An 18,830-nucleotide genomic window follows, 5' to 3' on the forward strand; every position below is an offset into this window, starting at 1 on the left:
CCTGTCAGGGCTGTCCGTGTGTTTTGATGTTATCACACTGTTATCTGTATGTAAACAGATTTCAGTGTGCATGGAGTGCAGAGGGGAAGCTGATACAAGGTGCGGGCTATAGCCGGGGGAAGGGAGCCTTTGACATCCAGCTCTCTACACTGGATTTCTACTTCAGTGCTCACCAGGCAGCTGACATAGTAGTGTACAGCTGCTGTGTTATGTACCTGGACGTAAGCAAGCAGTGTTAGGCAGCAGGCAAAGGATGAGCTGGGGAGAATGAGAGCTCAGAAAGTATAGTGTTATATGGATGTGAAAGATCCCCTGTTGTTCAGTAGTGTAAGGTATGAATACAGCCTATATACTAGATATACTCAGCAAATCACTCAGTTTCTCCCTGTTTAGTCCCTGTACACTTTACTGTATGGCAGCATTGGGAACACCCTTCCAGAGCACTGCCTATAATCATGTGATAACATAGCTCAGCTCACATAACAAGCACAGCAGGGGAAGCAAGAGCACAGAAGCAGTTGAAGATAAAGTGGGTGATGGGAATACCCCTTTAAATAAACAGACTTTACATGTAAAGACTGCTGTGAGCCGGGCCTGGTGCAATGGGGTCACTAGTCACACAGGGACATGAGAAGACACAGAGGGGACCAGCATAAGATACTATATACAGGTGAAACGCTAAAAAATTTGAATATCGTGCAAAAGTCCATTTATTTCAGTAATGCAAATTAAAAGGAGTTGTATTAATGCAGCTTAAAATTAGAATTTTGTGAAAAGGTTCAATATTCTAGGTTCAAAGTGTCACACTCTAGTCAGCTAATTAATCCATATCCTCTGAGCAAAGAGTACCTCAAAATTGTGACTTTGGGATTTCATAAGCTATAAGCCATAATCATCCAAATTATAACAAATAAAGGCTTGAAATATCTCGCTTTGCATGTTATGAGTTTATCTCATATGTTAGTTTCACCTTTTAAGTTGCATTACTGAAATAAATGAACTTTGCACAATATTCAAATTTTTTGAGTTTCACCTGAATGTGTCATCCACAGATCCCCCATAGCAGTGTATCATCCACAGATCCCCCCATAACAGTGTGTCATCCACAGATCCCCCATAACAGCGTCATCCACAGATCCCCCATAAAAGTGTCATCCACAGCGACCCCCATATCAGTGTGCCATCAACAGCCCCCCCATATCAGTGTCATCCACAGCTCCCCCATAACAGTGTCATCCACAGCTACCCCATAACAATGCATAATCTACAGATTCCCCCATAACAGTGCATTATCCACAGATCTCCTCCATAACAGTGTCATCCACAGACCACCATTACTTCAAAACCCACCAAAAGCACACCCAAAATATTTTTCTTATTTTCCTCCTCAAAAACCTTATAAAGCAACAAATACAGTAAGTAATGTCATAGCCAGACCCTTATTTCTGATATTTAAGGACTCTATACTGACAGGGAGTGTTCCACAGGATTGGTGCATAACAAATGTGGTGTCAATATTCAAAAAGGGTCCAAAAACAGAGCCGGGAAACTATAGGCCGATAAGTAACATCTGTCGTGGGTAAGAGATGCTATCTTGCAGTACCCCAATGAAAATAAGCAAATAGCGCCATATCAGCGTGGCTTCATGAGGGATAATGTAAAACGAATTTAATCAGTTTCTATGAGGAGGTAAATTTTAGACTCGACCGCGGCAAATCAATGGATGTCGTATATCTGGACTTCTCCAAAGCATTTGACACTGTACCACATAAAAGGTTTGTATATAAAATGAGAATGCTTGGACAGGGGGAAAATGTCTGTATGTGGGTAAGTAACTGGCTCAGTGATAGAAAACAGAGGGTGGTTATTAATGGTACACACTCAGATTGGGTCACCGTCACCAGTGGAGTACCTCAGGGGTCAGTATTGGGCCCTAATCTCTTCAATATATTTATTAATGATCTTGTAGAAGGCTTGCACAGTAAAATATCAATTTTTGTAGATGACACTAAACTGTGTAAAGTAATTAACACGGAAGAGGACAGTATACGGTTGCAGATGGATCTGGATAGATTGGAAGCTTAGGCAGAGAAGTGCAGTTGAGGTTATGCACATGGGAAGGAATAATGCAAGTCACCAGTACATATTAAATGGTAAAACACTGGGTAACACTGACATGGAAAAAGACCTATGAATTTTAGTGAACAGTAAACTAAGCTGTAGAAACCAGTGTCAGGCAGCTGCTGCCAAGGCCAATAAGATAATGGGTTGCATCAAAAGATGCCCGTGATGAGGACATAGTCTTTACAAAACACTAGTCAGACCACACATGGGAAACTGTGTACAGTTCTGGGCTCCTGTGAACAAAGCAGACATTAGTGTTGAACGAGCATTGCAATGCTCAGCCAAACACTGCGTGTGCTCGTGCACTATGCTCAAGTCAATGCATTTAAATGTAATTTAGCATCTATTTCTGAAAAGCTTCAGCCAGGATTTGAACTCCCAACCCCTTGTACATTAGAGGCAACAACCTTATCCACTTAGCTACAAAGCTGAACGCTAAACCACACCAGAAAAACCTCATAGTAGTTTCTGATATAGTGAAAATTCCTATTCAGAAGAAGACTTATTTTATATTTCTGTGCATGTTAACATTTAGCTGTATAGTGTAGTGGTTGATGTTCTTACCTTTAATGTACAAGGTAGGGAGTTCAAATCCCGGCATAAACATACATATACATTCACCTAAAGAATTATTAGGAACACCATACTAATACGGTGTTGGACCCCCTTTTGCCTTCAGAACTGCCTTAATTCTACGTGGCATTGATTAAACAAGGTGCTGATAGCATTCTTTAGAAATGTTGGCCCATATTGATAGGATAGCATCTTGCAGTTGATGGAGATTTGAGGGATGCACATCCAGGGCATGAAGCTCCCGTTCCACCACATCCCAAAGATGCTCTATTGGGTTGAGATCTGGTGACTGTGGGGGCCATTTTAGTACAGTGAACTCATTGTCATGTTCAAGAAACCAATTTGAAATGATTCGAGCTTTGTGACATGGTGCATTATCCTGCTGGAAGTAGCCATCAGAGGATGGGTACATAGTGGTCATGAAGGGATGGACATGGTCAGAAACAATGCTCAGGTAGCCCGTGGCATTTAAACGATGCCCAATTGGCACTAAGGGGCCTAAAGTGTGCCCAGAAAACATCCCACACACCATTACAACACCACCACCAGCCTGCACAGTGGTAACAAGGCATGATGGATACATGTTCTCATTCTGTTTACGCCAAATTCGGACTCTACCATTTGAATGTCTCAACAGAAATCGAGACTCATCAGACCAGGCAACATTTTTCCAGTCTTCAACAGTCCAATTTTGGTGAGCTCGTGCAAATTGTAGCCTCTTTTTCCTAAAATTGCTTAAATCACCTTTCTTTACCATTCTGACATTCAGTTTGGAGTTCAGAAGATTGTCTTGACCAGGACCACCCCCCTAAATGCATTGAAGCAACTGCCATGTGATTGGTTGACTAGATAATTGCATTAATGAGAAATAGAACAGGTGTTCCTAATAATTCTTTAGGTGAGTGTATATGTTTTTAGCCATAATATATTTACATATACACTCACCTAAAGAATTATTAGGAACACCTGTTCTATTTCTCATTAATGCAATTATCTAGTCAACCAATCACATGGCCGTTGCTTCAATGCATTTAGGGGTGTGGTCCTGGTCAAGACAATCTCCTGAACTCCAAACTGAATGTCAGAATGGGAAAGAAAGGTGATTTAAGCAATTTTGAGCGTGGCATGGTTGTTGGTGCCAGACGGGCCAGTCTGAGTATTTCACAATCTGCTCAGTTACTGGGATTTTCACGCACAACCATTTCTAGGGTTTACAAAGAATGGTGTGAAAAGGGAAAAACATCCAGTATGCGGCAGTCCTGTGGGCAAAAATGCCTTGTGGATGCTAGAGGTCAGAGGAGAATGGGCCGCCTGATTCAAGCTGATAAAAGAGCAACGTTGACTGAAATAACCACTCGTTACAACCGAGGTATGCAGCAAAGCATTTGTGAAGCCACAACACGCACAACCTTGAGGCGGATGGGCTACAACAGCAGAAGACCCCACCGGGTACCACTCATCTCCACTACAAATAGGAAAAAGAGGTTACAATTTGCATGAGCTCACCAAAATTGGACTGTTGAAGACTGGAAAAATGTTGCCTGGTCTGATGAGTCTCGATTTCTCTTGAGACATTCAAATGGTAGAGTCCGAATTTGGCGTAAACAGAATGAGAACATGTATCCATCATGCCTTGTTACCACTGTGCAGGCTGGTGGTGGTGTAATGGTGTGGGGGATGTTTTCTGGGCACACTTTAGGCCCCTTAGTGCCAATTGGGCATTGTTTAAATGCCACGGGCTACCTGAGCATTGTTTCTGACCATGTCCATCCCTTCATGACCACCATGTACCCATCCTCTGATGGCTACTTCCAGCAGGATAATGCACCATGTCACAAAGCTCGAATCATTTCAAATTGGTTTCTTGAACATGACAATGAGTTCACTGTACTAAAATGGCCCCCACAGTCACCAGATCTCAACCCAATAGAGCATCTTTGGGATGTGGTGGAACGGGAGCTTTGTGCCCTAGATGTGCATCCCTCAAATCTCCATCAACTGCAAGATGCTATCCTATCAATATGGGCCAACATTTCTAAAGAATGCTATCAGCACCTTGTTGAATCAATGCCACGTAGAATTAAGGCAGTTCTGAAGGCAAAAGGGGGTCCAACACCGTATTAGTATGGTGTTCCTAATAATTCTTTAGGTGAGTGTATTATTATATATACGTCACCAGAAGGCGGAGTCCAAACGCCGCAACATCTGGTAGGCTGCGTCAGCACGCACCGCGCGCATCACGTGCCTGCGAACCTGCCGTCACAGCCACCAGCACTGCTTCGCTTGCCTTTCCCGCCATTTTACAACAGGGCAATCTTTTGGGCAATAAATTTATCTGCCATCCTCCTTGTTCCCACTACTTTACACAAACCAAATCACCAACCCAGCAGGTCACATTCCTGATTATACATTGAAGTCATACAACAGTATATAAAATCACATTGTAGCAAAATTGAGCCGCGTAACTTCCACTGGATCCACCCAATACAGCATCCTAGATATACGAGGACCTAGGCAATAGAGGAGAGGGCTCTAGCCCACCTTCCCCCCTGTTACCCGAAAGCTCAACATTTAATCCTTTAGGTTTCAAAGTGTCTAAACAGAAAATCCATCTGAGCTCATTTTTCTTTAATACAGTTAGCCTATCACCTCCTCTTTCTAGCGGTTTTACATAATCCAAAATCATAAATCTCAACTCATTTTCCTTGTGATTTCTTTCCACAAAATGTTTTGACACCGGCAGATCTTTCCTTTTACTTCTGATGGATTGTCTATGGTTATTTAACCTGGTTTTCAGGTCACATGTGGTTTCGCCCACATAAAGCTTTTTGCAAGGGCACCATAACACGTAAATTACCCATGATGAATCATATGTAAGGTAATGTTTAATATTGAATGTTTCTAACGTGTCCGGATGTGTGAATACTGATCCCTTACACATAAGTTTACAGTTCACACATCCCAGACATGGGAAACATCCTGTACGCCTCGTCTTCAAGAATGTTTGTCTCAACTGGCCTTTTTCAGGCAGTCTTGAGTGCACCACTCTGTCCCTAATATTCCCTGCTCTTTTATATGCCATCATAGGAGGCTCTTTGAAAGCTGCAATGGTCGGGTGGCCACTACTAAGTAGCCCCCAATGACACCTCACTATACGTTCTATACTTTGGCTCAACTCATTATAGGATGATACAAAGGGTAACCTTTCATTGGTCTGTTTTTGTTTTGTAGTTAACAATTCATCTCTGGACATTTTTCTTACTTTATCAGCATGCCTTTTCACCAAATTTCTAGGGTAACCCCTATTCACAAATGACTGCTCCATATTTCTTAGTGCCTGATTCATATTGTCATCCTTGTCCACTATTCTCCTCACTCTGAGCATTTGGCTGAATGGTAAAGAATTTACCATCCTCCTTGGGTGTCCACTTGCAAAATGCAATAATGTGTTCTTATCAGTAGATTTAATATTAAAATCCATATGTATTTGTTCATCCTCTGTGTATACCTGAGAGCACATTTTATCTTTCAAGGAGTGCTGTGGAGTTTCATTGCTGTCTTCTGTCCTGAATCGAGGGATTACCGCGGACACCCTATATTGCATACAGTCTTAAAGGGAGTGCTGCCAGACTTTTTCCATGGATTTACTTGCGATTGAAGGCTCTGCACCCAATTCTACCATCATACAAGGTACTATACCTCAACAAATGGACATTTATGCACATGTCTTTTCATACAGCAGTGTGGATATACAGAGGATTATGGGTAATGTGGAGGGGGACACAGCCTTCCTCAATGTTCCCTCGGCTATGAACATTAAGAGGGATTATGAAAGCATTACTAAGAAACTGTTATCCATTGAGCTACACTCGCTTACATTAGCGCAATATTACAAAAACAAACGCATACCCCATCCTGTGAAAACAAACGCAAAAATATGTTTTCACAGGATGGGGATTTTAGAGCACGGTTTGAAGCTATTGCAAATAAGTATGCGATGGATGTCATGTTAGTAAACATTGAATTTTCGCAGAAGGAAATGGTGGTATTAAAAAGCAAGCTGCAGGATACCGAACACCAACTCAAATCTACCCTGTCTACTAATGAAGTTGAAGTCTTTCTGGTAAAACAACAAGCATTTCTGGATAAAATGCGCAAAGATCTTGAGGAAATCAAAAGGTCTAAATGGCATAGAGATCAAAATGATTATGGGTCTGGACACATCTACACCTGGGAACAACCCTGGCACATTGAGAGGAATATGATGCCAAAAAAGACACCCAGACGGAATAAAGAAACAAATAAATGGGTGAAAAATAAAGATACAAAGGATGATGTTAATGATATCCAGCCAGGAACTTTTTTAGGAGTACACAATGCTATGGGAGACGCCCCACAAGAAGGGGAGGTCGAAGACACAGAAGATCTGGGAAAAACCAGAGCGCAAAGATCAATGAGGACCAACAACCCCAGACAGATGAACATAACCAAGAAGAAATAGATATGAATGTAGTGGTAAACATTTCTTCCCACATCTTAACTGAGCATGAACTGAAGGTATTGAATAAGGGACTGTCCTTTTGTCCACAGGCTAAGCCTGATTGGTTTCAGTTGGAACTGGACTTGAACCGCCTCTTCAGGAATCTCAAACTGAGGGTGTGGTTCGACTCCAGTTCCTCTGAAGCCTTGATTGCAAATGAGGGCTCTACACCAGGTACTGGGTTAACATTGAAACAATTTGGTTTGCATTTAAAAAGTGATTTTTTTTCCTATTGTGAATTCACATGCTCTAGAATGTTTTATCGCAGCAGTGAAAAGAGATATAGCATTATTGAGACAAAAAACTAGATCAGATGCATTAGTAAAACCAAATATTACTGCACAGGAAATGTTTGCCTTGGAGAGTTTGTCCAGGAACCCCGATCTCACCATAAAACCCGTGGATAAGGGTGGTTGAATCGTGGTTATGGACACCTCTCAGTATATAAAACAGAACTATAGACAATTGGGAGAACCTGGTGTGTACAAACCATTGAGCAAGGACCCCGGGTTTGAGATTGCTAGAAAAATTGATGTACAATTAAATACAGCAGAGGAAATGGGCATCATAAATAAACAACTCAAAGAGTTTTTGCTAGTGAGGTCTCCAGTTACACCAACTATATATGTATTACCCAAAATACACAAGAGGCTGACGGACCCTCCGGGACGGCCTATAATTTCAGGCAGGAACTCTATTTTCTCAAATATTAATATCTTTCTTGATAAAATATTGAGAGAATATGCCATGGGCGCAAAATCATATATTAGAGACACTGGATACTTCATTAGCAAAGTAAGAGGGATACGGATATTAAATCTACTGATAAGAACACATTATTGCATTTTGCAAGTGGACATCCAAGGAGGATGGTAAATTCTTTACCATTCACCAAATGCTCAGAGTGAGGAGAATAGTGGACAAGGATGACAATATGAATCAGGCACTAAGAAATATGGAGCAGTCATTTGTGAATAGGGGTTACCCTAGAAATTTGGTGAAAAGGCATGCTGATAAAGTAAGAGAAATGTCCAGAGATGAATTGTTAACTCCAAAACAAAAACAGACCAATGAAAGGTTACCCTTTGTATCATCCTATAATGAGTTGAGCCCAAGTATAGAACGTATAGTGAGGTGTCATTGGGGGCTACTTAGTAGTGGCCACCCGACCATTGCAGCTTTCAAAGAGCCTCCTATGATGGCATATAAAAGAGCAGGGAATATTAGGGACAGAGTGGTGCACTCAAGACTGCCTGAAAAAGGCCAGTTGAGACAAACTTTCTTGAAGACGAGGCGTACAGGATGTTTCCCATGTCTGGGATGTGTGAACTGTAAACTTATGTGTAAGGGATCAGTATTCACACATCCGGACACGTTAGAAACATTCAATATTAAACATTACCTTACATGTGATTCATCATGGGTAATTTACGTGTTATGGTGCCCTTGCAAAATGCTTTATGTGGGCGAAACCACATGTGACCTGAAAATCTGGTTAAATAACCATAGGCAATCCATCAGAAGTAAAAGGAAAGATCTGCCGGTGAGATTTATGATTTTGGATTATGTAAAACCGCTAGAAAGAGGAGGTGATAGGCTAACTGTATTAAAGAAAAATGAGCTCAGATGGATTTTCTGTTTAGACACTTTGAAACCTAAAGGGTTAAATGTTGAGTTTATGGTAACAGGGGGGATGGTGGGCTAGTACCCCTCCTCTATTGCCTAGGTCCTCGTATATCTAGGATGCTGTATTGGGTGGATCCAGTGGAAGTTACGCGGATCAATTTTGCTACAATGTGATTTTATATACTGTTGTATGACTTCAATGTATAATCAGGAATGTGACCTGCTGGGTTGGTGATTTGGTTTGTGTAAAGTAGTGGGAACAAGGAGGATGGCAGATAAATTTATTGCCCAAAAGATTGCTGTAAAATGGCGGAAAAGGCAAGCAAAGCAGTGCTGGTGGCTGTGACGGCAGGTTAGCGGGCACGTGATGCGTGCAGTGCGTGCTGACGCAGCATACCAGACGTTGCAGTGTTTGGACTCCGCCTTCTGGTGATGTACAGCAGTTATGTACCGCCTAACAGGAGGGGTAAGGGTTGACACATGCGCATTGGCGAGGAATAGACGCGGAGAATCAGCGTGCATCCACACAAGTTAAGACGCCATCCCCTGGGTTTATTTTACAACCTCCCAGCAAGGTATAGATGTACGTTAAGGGATTTTAATTGCACTATGCACTTTATTATATGCACTTTATAACATGCACTATGATTATGAAAAATTGGAATCACAGTTATAATGCCATAGGATGTGTCTGGGAGGCCGGGCGGTCCCAGTTCACATTGAGATGTGGTGTAAATCAATGAATTGTAACATGTCCACAAAGGGGAGTGTACTTTTTTTGTATTGGTTGATGAATTAATTGGTAACAACCTTATCATGTATTTATACTGGCACTACTGCACTTTATGTTTCACCTGACTTGAGAAAGGTTCTGTGAGAGAGCCGAAATGTTGTCACTTGATATGTGTGAATAAAGAGCACATTTTATCTTTCAAGGAGTGCTGCGGACTTTCATTGCTGTCTTCTGTCCTGAATCGAGGGATTACCGGGGGCACCCTACATTGCATACAGTCTTAAAGGGAGTGCTGCCAGACTTTTTCCATATATATATATATATATATATATATATTATTTTTTTTTTATTACACATTTATTTTGTGCCATATATTTTTTACAATTACAAAAAAAATATATAACATAAATTTAGTCTCTCTATTTCTGACAGGATTCAAACTCCCACACTTGCACATTAGAGGCAATGATGATAACCACTACACTATACAGCTACATGTTAACCTGCACAGAAATATAAAATATGTCTTCTGCTGAATAGGAATACTCACTAGATCAGAAACTACTATGAGGTGTTTCTGACACAGTTTAGAATTCAGCTTTATAGCTGAGTGTATAAGGTCCTTGTCTCTACTGTACAAGGTTAGGAATTCGAATCCTGGCAGAAACATTTCAGAAATAGATATTATATTTTTTTGTAATTGTAAAAAATGTATGGCACAAAATAAATGTGTAATTACAAATAATAATAATAATAATAATATATATATAATTATTATATATCTATATATATATATATATATAGATAAAATCATACTTCTGATTTGTGCTCGGATCAACTATCAGAATGACAGTAACCTAAACATAGCAGTAGAGTAGTGGCGGAACTGCTGTAAAGGGTAGCCTAAAGGGGGCCACCCTGTAAGTAAGGATGATATGAGGGTTGGGTGGGAGGGGCATGACGCGACTGTGAACATTATGCGAACGTAGCTGACAGGGGAGGGGTACGCAGTGCTTTATATACGATGTGCGGGAGCCTCCCCTCCCACAAAAACGGCAACTGCGTTGCCTACATTTGTGCTCGGATCGACTATCAGAATGACAGTAACCTAAACATAGCAGTAGAGTAGTGGCGGAACTGCTGTAAAGGGTAGCCTAAAGGGGCCAAAAATACAAGACTCAGTAGTGGAGAAAACAGGGAACAGTATTACAACATCATGATAGCAAATTCTGAAAGCCAAAGACACGTCTCGTTTAAGGTAGGGTATGTAACGGGTGTACCATGGCGATTTCCAACTACCCGGTACTTAATAATGTGAACAGGTACATTGTACTTGACGCTGCTGAGGCGGCTCCTGTTCTGGATGAGTGGCTGGTTATTCTTAACGGATCGATATCTAACTAAGGCTATACGACACGTACGTACTCAGGGATATATGACTGCTTGGGGGCCGGAGTTGTACGCTAATACAAGGGGAGTTAGGCGGAGCGCATTTGATGAATTGCGACCGTACGTTAAAGACTGCCACTGGACACCACTTGTTACTCGTAGGGAAGAACTTCAATTTTACGGTTTTGCCTGGTCGTGAGGTTTTGTGTGATCAAGTGTTGGACACGGAGGAACCTAGGCATTTGGTTGTTTGTTTTAGCACGAAGGTACTGCTAGTGATGGGGCACGTGAATTTCCCAGGCCGCAGGAACCCCCTGAAACGTAAATACAGTGCTGTTTTGACCAAAGCGCAAGTCCTTAACCAAAGGGGTCTGCATAAACAACATGGATTTAACATTTCACCTGAGAATGGTATCCTGGACATCTTACTCACGGTTGACGCGTTAAGTATTCCACACAGGAATGCACTAATAGGGTGTGCTAAGAATGAAGATGACACGTCTGGATAGGAAAATGCCAATGGTGTTGTATCCCGGCTAAACAACTTGATCGTTCCGTGAGAATGTTTAAGATCTAAGTGGCAAAAAAGCGATAAACGTTAGTAGGTATGTGATGTGATACAACCCTGTTGCGGACAAGACTGTTGAAACCTGGAAACGGTACCAAGCCGTCTCGTAATTACTTGCCGTATTCTTGGATAATGACTTCTGCCTTATTACTGTACCTCCTACGGGAAGATGGACCGATACCCAGGACTTTGGCTGGACACCAACCCCTCAGCCCAAGTTAGAAGATGAAATAAGCATGCTTGGGAGAAGATGATGTCCGCCAAGGCAGACTTGGGATGACTGCTAATAGGGAAAACAATGAAGACCCGACGACCTAGAAAAATAAAAGTCAGAGAACGATAACGTGAGAGAGACTCTAATGGCGCAAGCCACGCGTGCGAGTCACCATGAGATAATTGTATTGCGAGCCACGGATGACCGGGCCATGCGAGCGGGTCTGCAGGCAGAAAAGACATCGAACCTACTGGTTGTGGGACCACGCAGCCGGCCTCGACTGGCGGAGTTATGTGCGTAATATTTGATTGGAGAAGTCGTACGTGAGAGACTCTAATGGCGGAGCCATGCGTGAGAGACTCTAATGGCGGAGCCATATGTGTAAAATTAACATGGAGAATCCATGCGTGAGAGACTCTAATGGCAGAGCCTATGCGTGAGAGACTCTAAGGGGCGGAGCCATGCATGAGAGTCTCTAAGGGCGGAGCCATGCGTGAGAGACTCTAAGGGCGGAGCCATGCGTGAGAGACTCTAAGGGCGGAGTCATATGTGTAAAATTAACAAGGAGAAGCCATGCGTGAGAGGCTCTAATGGCGGAGCCATGCGTGAGAGACTCTAAGGGCGGAGCCATGCGTGAAGGACTCTAATGTGTAAAATTAACACGGAGAAGCCATGCGTGAGAGGCTCTAATGGCGGAGCCATGCGTGAGAGACTCTAATGGCGGAGTCGTATGTGTAAACTAGAATGGAGAAGCCATGCGTGAGAGGCTCTAATGGCGGAGTTGTATGTGTAAACTAGAATGGAGAAGCCATGCGTGAGAGGCTCTAATGGCGGGGAAGTGCGTGAGACTCTACTGGCAAAGTCATATGTGTGACACTAAACGGAGAAGCCACGCGTGAGACTAATGGCGGAGTCATATGTGTAAAACTAAAACGGCAAAGTAATGCGTGAGAAACTCTAATGCAGAGTTATATGTGTAACACTAAAACAACGAAGTAATGCGTGCGAGAGTTATACGTGTAATACTAAAACGGAGAAGCCATGCGTGAGAGACTCTGATGGCGGAGTCATGTGTGTATAACTAAACGGAGAAGCCATGCGTGAGACTAATAACGGAGTCACATGTGTAAAACTAAACGATAAAGTAATGCGTGAGACTCTAATGGCGGAGTTATGTGTGTAGAACTAAAACGGCGAAGTAATGCGTGAGAGACTCTACTGGCGGAGTGATGTGTGTACAACTAAACGGCGAAGTAATGCGTGAGGGACTGTAAAGCGGAGTTATATGTGTAACACTAAAACAACGAAGTATTGCGTGCGAGACTCTAATGGCGGAGTCATGGGTGTATAACTAAACGGTAAAGTAATGCGTGAAACTCGAATGGTGGAGTTATGTGTGTAAAACTAAACGGCAAAGTAATGCGTGAGGGACTCTAATGGCGGAGTTATGTGTGAAACACTAAAACGGAAAAGCCATGTGTGAGAGACTCTAATGGCGGACTTATATGTGAAACACTAAATAGCTAAAGCCATGCGTGGCGGAGCCATGCGTGAGAGACTCCAATAGCGGAGTCATGTGTATACAACTAAACGGAGAAGCCATGCGTGGGAGACTAAAGGCGGAGTTCTGTGTGTAAAACTATAACGGAGAAGTCATGCGTGGGCGACTAAAAGCAGATGTGTGGTTTTTTAAGACAGTAGTGATGCGAACCACGTGCGCAACCGAAACATTAATCAACCGCGAACCGTGAAATTGAACACATGGGGGAAAAAAGAGCCAGAGGCATTGCAGCTCGCTAAGAGAAGACCCTGTTACGACCAACGAATGACCAACTTGTGAACGTGGTAGGAACACACTCTTATAGGCCTAGAAATGAAAAGAAATACAGCTTTAGTGGAAGCAGAGTATAACGCATGATATAAGAACAAGTGGGTGAATGCAGCACTGGATGTGAGTGGTGCCTAAAACATGGTCTGGGCACGGCTCTGAGTATGAGCATGAAGAGCATGGTATAAAGCAGTTGTATGAATGCAATCTGAAGTGAGCAGAGTATTGATGGAAAGCAACCGCGGACGCATGAACGCCGCTCAGCAGTGAAAAGCGCATGGGCCGAAAGAAAATGCGGACAACTGAACATAGCTTTTGAAGGTTTTTTCTTTTCTCTCCCCCTCGTATTGGCCTAGAAACACGTGAACGTGGTTGAACACAACCCTGATGCAATGCCAATTGATAGACATAGTGCACTTACGGACATGCACGTAACCGCTGACGCGTGCCTGCCCGTAAGTAATGTTTACCGAATAAACACATTCACATGAAAGAACATCGGAACTCAATTACAGATGTCATGACCCTATCTGCTAGGGCCACCATACGTGGACTGCTGATGCACATTACCCAACACCTTGCATGTTTGGCGCTAACTGCGGACGTGCGCCACCCACGTAGAACAGGGGACCGTTAAACATTTATATATCTATTTATTTCTCTTTACCATCACTTTAACACAGCGTGCGAAGCTGGAGCCACTGCAGACCCACGCCCCGCGTATAACCAAGTATCAGCAACATACAAACACACGTACTCTAAGCACGTGCAACCCCAATACTGAGCAGGACGAACGAACCAACAACCATCGTTCGACCATTAGCGCCCAAACTCAGCTCCATCCTAGAGCGCCACATGTCGCTGACCACAGCATGGGTCCCGTGTGAACCACTCTGATCCTACCATAAACGCCAGCACCCTCCTGGGACCTTCTGCCGTCACTCAGCCATAAGGAGCCTCCATGCCAGCTGCTGTATGCTAGAGCAGACCCAGGTAGTGAAATCAGCTGACACAACCCTACCGTGGTATATTTAGACTGACGTATAATTGATAAGCTTGTATGGGCACTGATACAGTATATGGGTCCTGTATGTATGGACTGTTATGCCGTAGTGACATGATATGGGCACTGACTGGTGACCACTACATTTGTGTCCACTGATGTGTTGGCTCCGTATGTACGGTCAACAACATGATTTCCCAATTGGCCCCCATGGATACTGTGGGCGACAGGGTAGCCCCTGTCAATGTGGGTGATAACTTGGAACGGCCACTAACAATGATAGAACCAGCTGAGGGTTTACATAAAGCATAATAGAACATGCTAAAAATAAATATAAATGCTGCACTGATTAGACCGAAACAAATGTTGCGGCGATACACTATCAGGAGAGCGATATCAGGACTGTTTACAGCGTTACCATGGCTCTGGCCGAGGACGCACAGCGCAGGAACAGGGAGCCCGACGTCGGAACCGGTGGTTTCGTGTGTCGGGCGCGCAGGTGCGGAGTACTCATGGAGACGCGGGGTTGCATGGCATCCGGTTCCCATGACACCTGCGGGGTGTGCCCCCCGCAGGCGCCATGAGATAGCATCACACTCTATGGAAAATGGCACGCATGCGCACTAGGTATACAGGAACGCCGAACTGAGCATGTACCTCCGTTGGACATACACTGAGTGGATGGTCTCCTTAGCGATGAGTACCCCAGGTCCTCGTCAAGCATTGCAGTAAGTACGTTCTTAAGATTTTTTATTTATTTTTTTCGTACTGGAGCGGGTTGTTACCCTCTTAGCTGCTTTAGGTGCCGCTCCTGCGTTTGGGCCTCCACGTGACTCTCTGCCTGCTGATGCTCCGCATCTCACTGGATGGTATGGAGGGTTCACGCAGCTAGCGGCGTGTCGGCATTACCCCCTGTGTTTTTCCAGATTCAAAACCACTGTTCTACGAGAGCCGATGTCCGCCGTGCAGGTAGTTCAAGGCGGCTGCACAGAGAACCGAATGTGCCGAGCCGTATGTGACAGAGCCACCTGTCCGGACTTGGGGCTCGGTTGTCAGAAGGAAAAGCGCGAGGCCGGACTTACCCTACCCGAACCGGACACACCCGCCGAAGAACGATGTGGGAACTCTGCTAGCCGTACATTGGGGCGCAGAGGACGCTGACCCCGCTCGTGACCCGGAAGTAAAGATGCGCCTGCGCATGACGCGGCTGTGAACGTGATGCGAACGTAGCTGACAGGGGGAGGGGTACGCAGTGCTTTATATACGATGTGCGGGAGCCTCCCCTCCCACAAATACGGCAACTGCGTTGCCTACACATATATGAATGCATAATATGAGGAAAACTACTACTGATGTTTATAGCCATAATATATTTACATATATTATAATATATTATATAGTCTAAATATATAATAATATATGTAAATAAATGTTGGCTAAAAAACGTATAAATGTTTCTGCCGGGATTCAAACTCTCTACCTTGTTCATTAGAAGCAAGGATGTTAACCACTACACTATACAAGTACATGTTAACCTGCAGAGAAATATAATATGTCTTCTTCTGAATAGGAATAACTATGAGGTTTTTCTGACACAGTTCAACATTCAGCTTTATAGCTGAGTGGATAAGGTCATTGCCTCTAATGTACAATGTTGGGAGTTCAAATAAACTGGGGTGTCCCCAAGCCCTGTCTCCATATATGGATATAGCTATATATGGAGTCAGAGCAGGACTACTAAGCTGAACTAGAGTCCTGACACCCTCCCCTCTTAGAGCAGGGGGTGGCTCAGGCTCTTCCATTGTGCTTGGTAGAACACCTGAGCATCGCAAAGTATTCTACATGAGCACCTTGGTGCTTGATCAACACTAGCAGACATATCAGAGCTGGAGAAGGTTTTGGTAGAGGGCAACTAAAGTAACAGGAATGGGGGTACTACAGTACCCTGAAAGATTATCAAAATTAGGGTAATTCACTTTAGAAAAAAGCAATCTAATAACTATGTATAAATATATCAGGGGTCAGTACAGAGATCTCTCCCATCATCTATTTATCCCCAGGACTGTGACGAGGGGACATCCTCTGCATCTGGAGGAAAGAAGGTTTGTACACAAACATAGAAGAGGATTCTTTACGGTAAGAGCAGTGAGACTATGGAACTCTCTGCCTGAGGAGGTGGTGATGGTGAATTCACTAAAAGAGTTCAAGAGGGGCCTGGATGTATTTCTGGAGTGTAATAATATTACAGGCCATAGCTACTAGAGATGGGTTGTTGATCCAGGGAGTTATTCTGATTGGAGTCGTGAAGGAATTTTTTTCCCCCTAAAGTGAGGAAAATTGGCTTCTACCTCACAGGGATTTTTTGCCTTCCTCTGGAACAACTTGCAGGATAATAGGCTGAACTGTATGGACAGATGTCTGTTTTCAGCCGTATAAACTATATAAATAAAGTTAATTAATGAATGTGGATTATTGGGGAGGCATCTTCCTTTCTACAGTCAACTTAAAGCGGATCTATCACCAGCGACCTCCCTATTTAACTGTTTGCATAGACACGTAGCTGTGGTTCACCTGTTTAAGACATAGTTTTTCTTTTGTTGATGTGAGACTCTGTTCCAGAGCAGAGTTATGAAACTTTTTTCTTAACATACAAATGGCCTTTGGAGCAACAAGAGCATCACTATTGCTGTTGTTGCACCCAAGCTCTGCTCATTTCTATGGCCAGCTCCTCCCTTGCTCCTTTGATTGACATGGCCAGTAGCAAAACAGTGACAAAGAGGCTAACCACAGAAAGGAGCAAAGATTGGGTGCAAAATGAGCAAGATGATGGCCTCATTGCACCAAAGGGCTAATTTGCACATTAAGTTAAAATATCATAACTCAGGAACAGAGCCTCAGATCAACAAAAGAAAAACAAGTGAACCCCAGCTACAGTATGTGTATATGCAAACAGTGTGATAGGTAGGTCGCTGAAGACTGATTCCCTATAATGAAACAAAAAAATCACAATAATAAAAAATGTATTACCTTCAGGAACAAAGACATTCACTAAAATTGCAATCCCCGCTAAAATCAAACTAGCAGCTTGTAGAATACGACGTCCCATGTGTGTTATCACAAAATAGGAGAAAAACTTAGCTGGGATATCAACTGTTCCAAAGATAATCTGAACAATATAGATGCTCAGTCCAAATTTCTGAAGGTCCATTGCTAGACCATAATAAGCAAAGCTGGTAGAGAACCTAAAAACAGAGAATAAGATCTTTATACAGTATGTAAAAGACTGGTGGATCTTAAAGAAGTTGTGCCAAGTTCCATTTAAAAGGATAAAGGATGTGTCAAAATGGTGGGCATCCACCCACGAGTCATATGTTCCCCTGTGTGAATGGAGTGGTGGTCATTGAAAAGAAAGAAGCGCATGTTTGAACACCACTCCATTCATATAGATATGGGATAAGTTTTGAAACTTTTCACAACCAAATTAAGAAACACACAATATGTATTTAAAAGTATCCAATTGATCTTCATACTTACCAAGTACAACTTATACAAAAAGATATCCGACGCAGCACAGGCGTCCTTATGAGATCCAACACAGAATAACTACTTCCTCGAGAAGCATTTATTTCCCTTTGCATGTCATATTTAATTGTCTAAGAGGAAGAAATGGAGTAACTGATCAAATATTACTTTACAACTGTCCTTTAAGCATGGAAGGCATGAGCGGTCTGAGCAAAAAACTAGAAGGACAATTCATAGTTTCACATTAATTTCAATAAACCACTACAAGTACAATGGTAAAGTGAGCATTGAAAAAATATTCAGTGCTTAGCGCTGAAATGGAACGTGGTCCCGTTCCACAAAAAATTGGGTTATATAACACAGCAGAATATAAGAAAAGTAAAGAAAATGTATGAATTTATTTCTCCCATCCAGCTTTCAAGAATTGGATTAAAGCTGTGTGAAAATAGAGTTAATTTTTGTTATACAGTTAGAGATGAGCAAATTCATTTAAATTTAGATTTTTCTGATTTGATTCTAACAAATCAAAAATTTGATTTGGGTCAGAATCCATTCTACCCACATCAAAAGTGATCCAAGTAGCTTACAAAACTTTCAATATTTTTTAATCCCGCTTCCACTCATTTTAGCTCTTTGATGCAATGACAGCAATAGCAAATGATGTCAGAGTGATACTGACATATACAGCTATGTGTATACACATGTTTCAG

The 18,830-nt window shown here is 42.7% G+C and overlaps 1 pseudogene; it reads right to left on the reverse strand.

Moving 5' to 3' along the window:
* The window catches only part of LOC120980680, a 164,497-nt pseudogene that overhangs the window by 13,506 nt on the left and 132,161 nt on the right, over nucleotides 1-18,830 (reverse strand).

Source organism: Bufo bufo, chromosome 10 (genome assembly GCF_905171765.1).
Source record: "Bufo bufo chromosome 10, aBufBuf1.1, whole genome shotgun sequence".
NCBI classification, from domain to species: domain Eukaryota; kingdom Metazoa; phylum Chordata; class Amphibia; order Anura; family Bufonidae; genus Bufo; species Bufo bufo.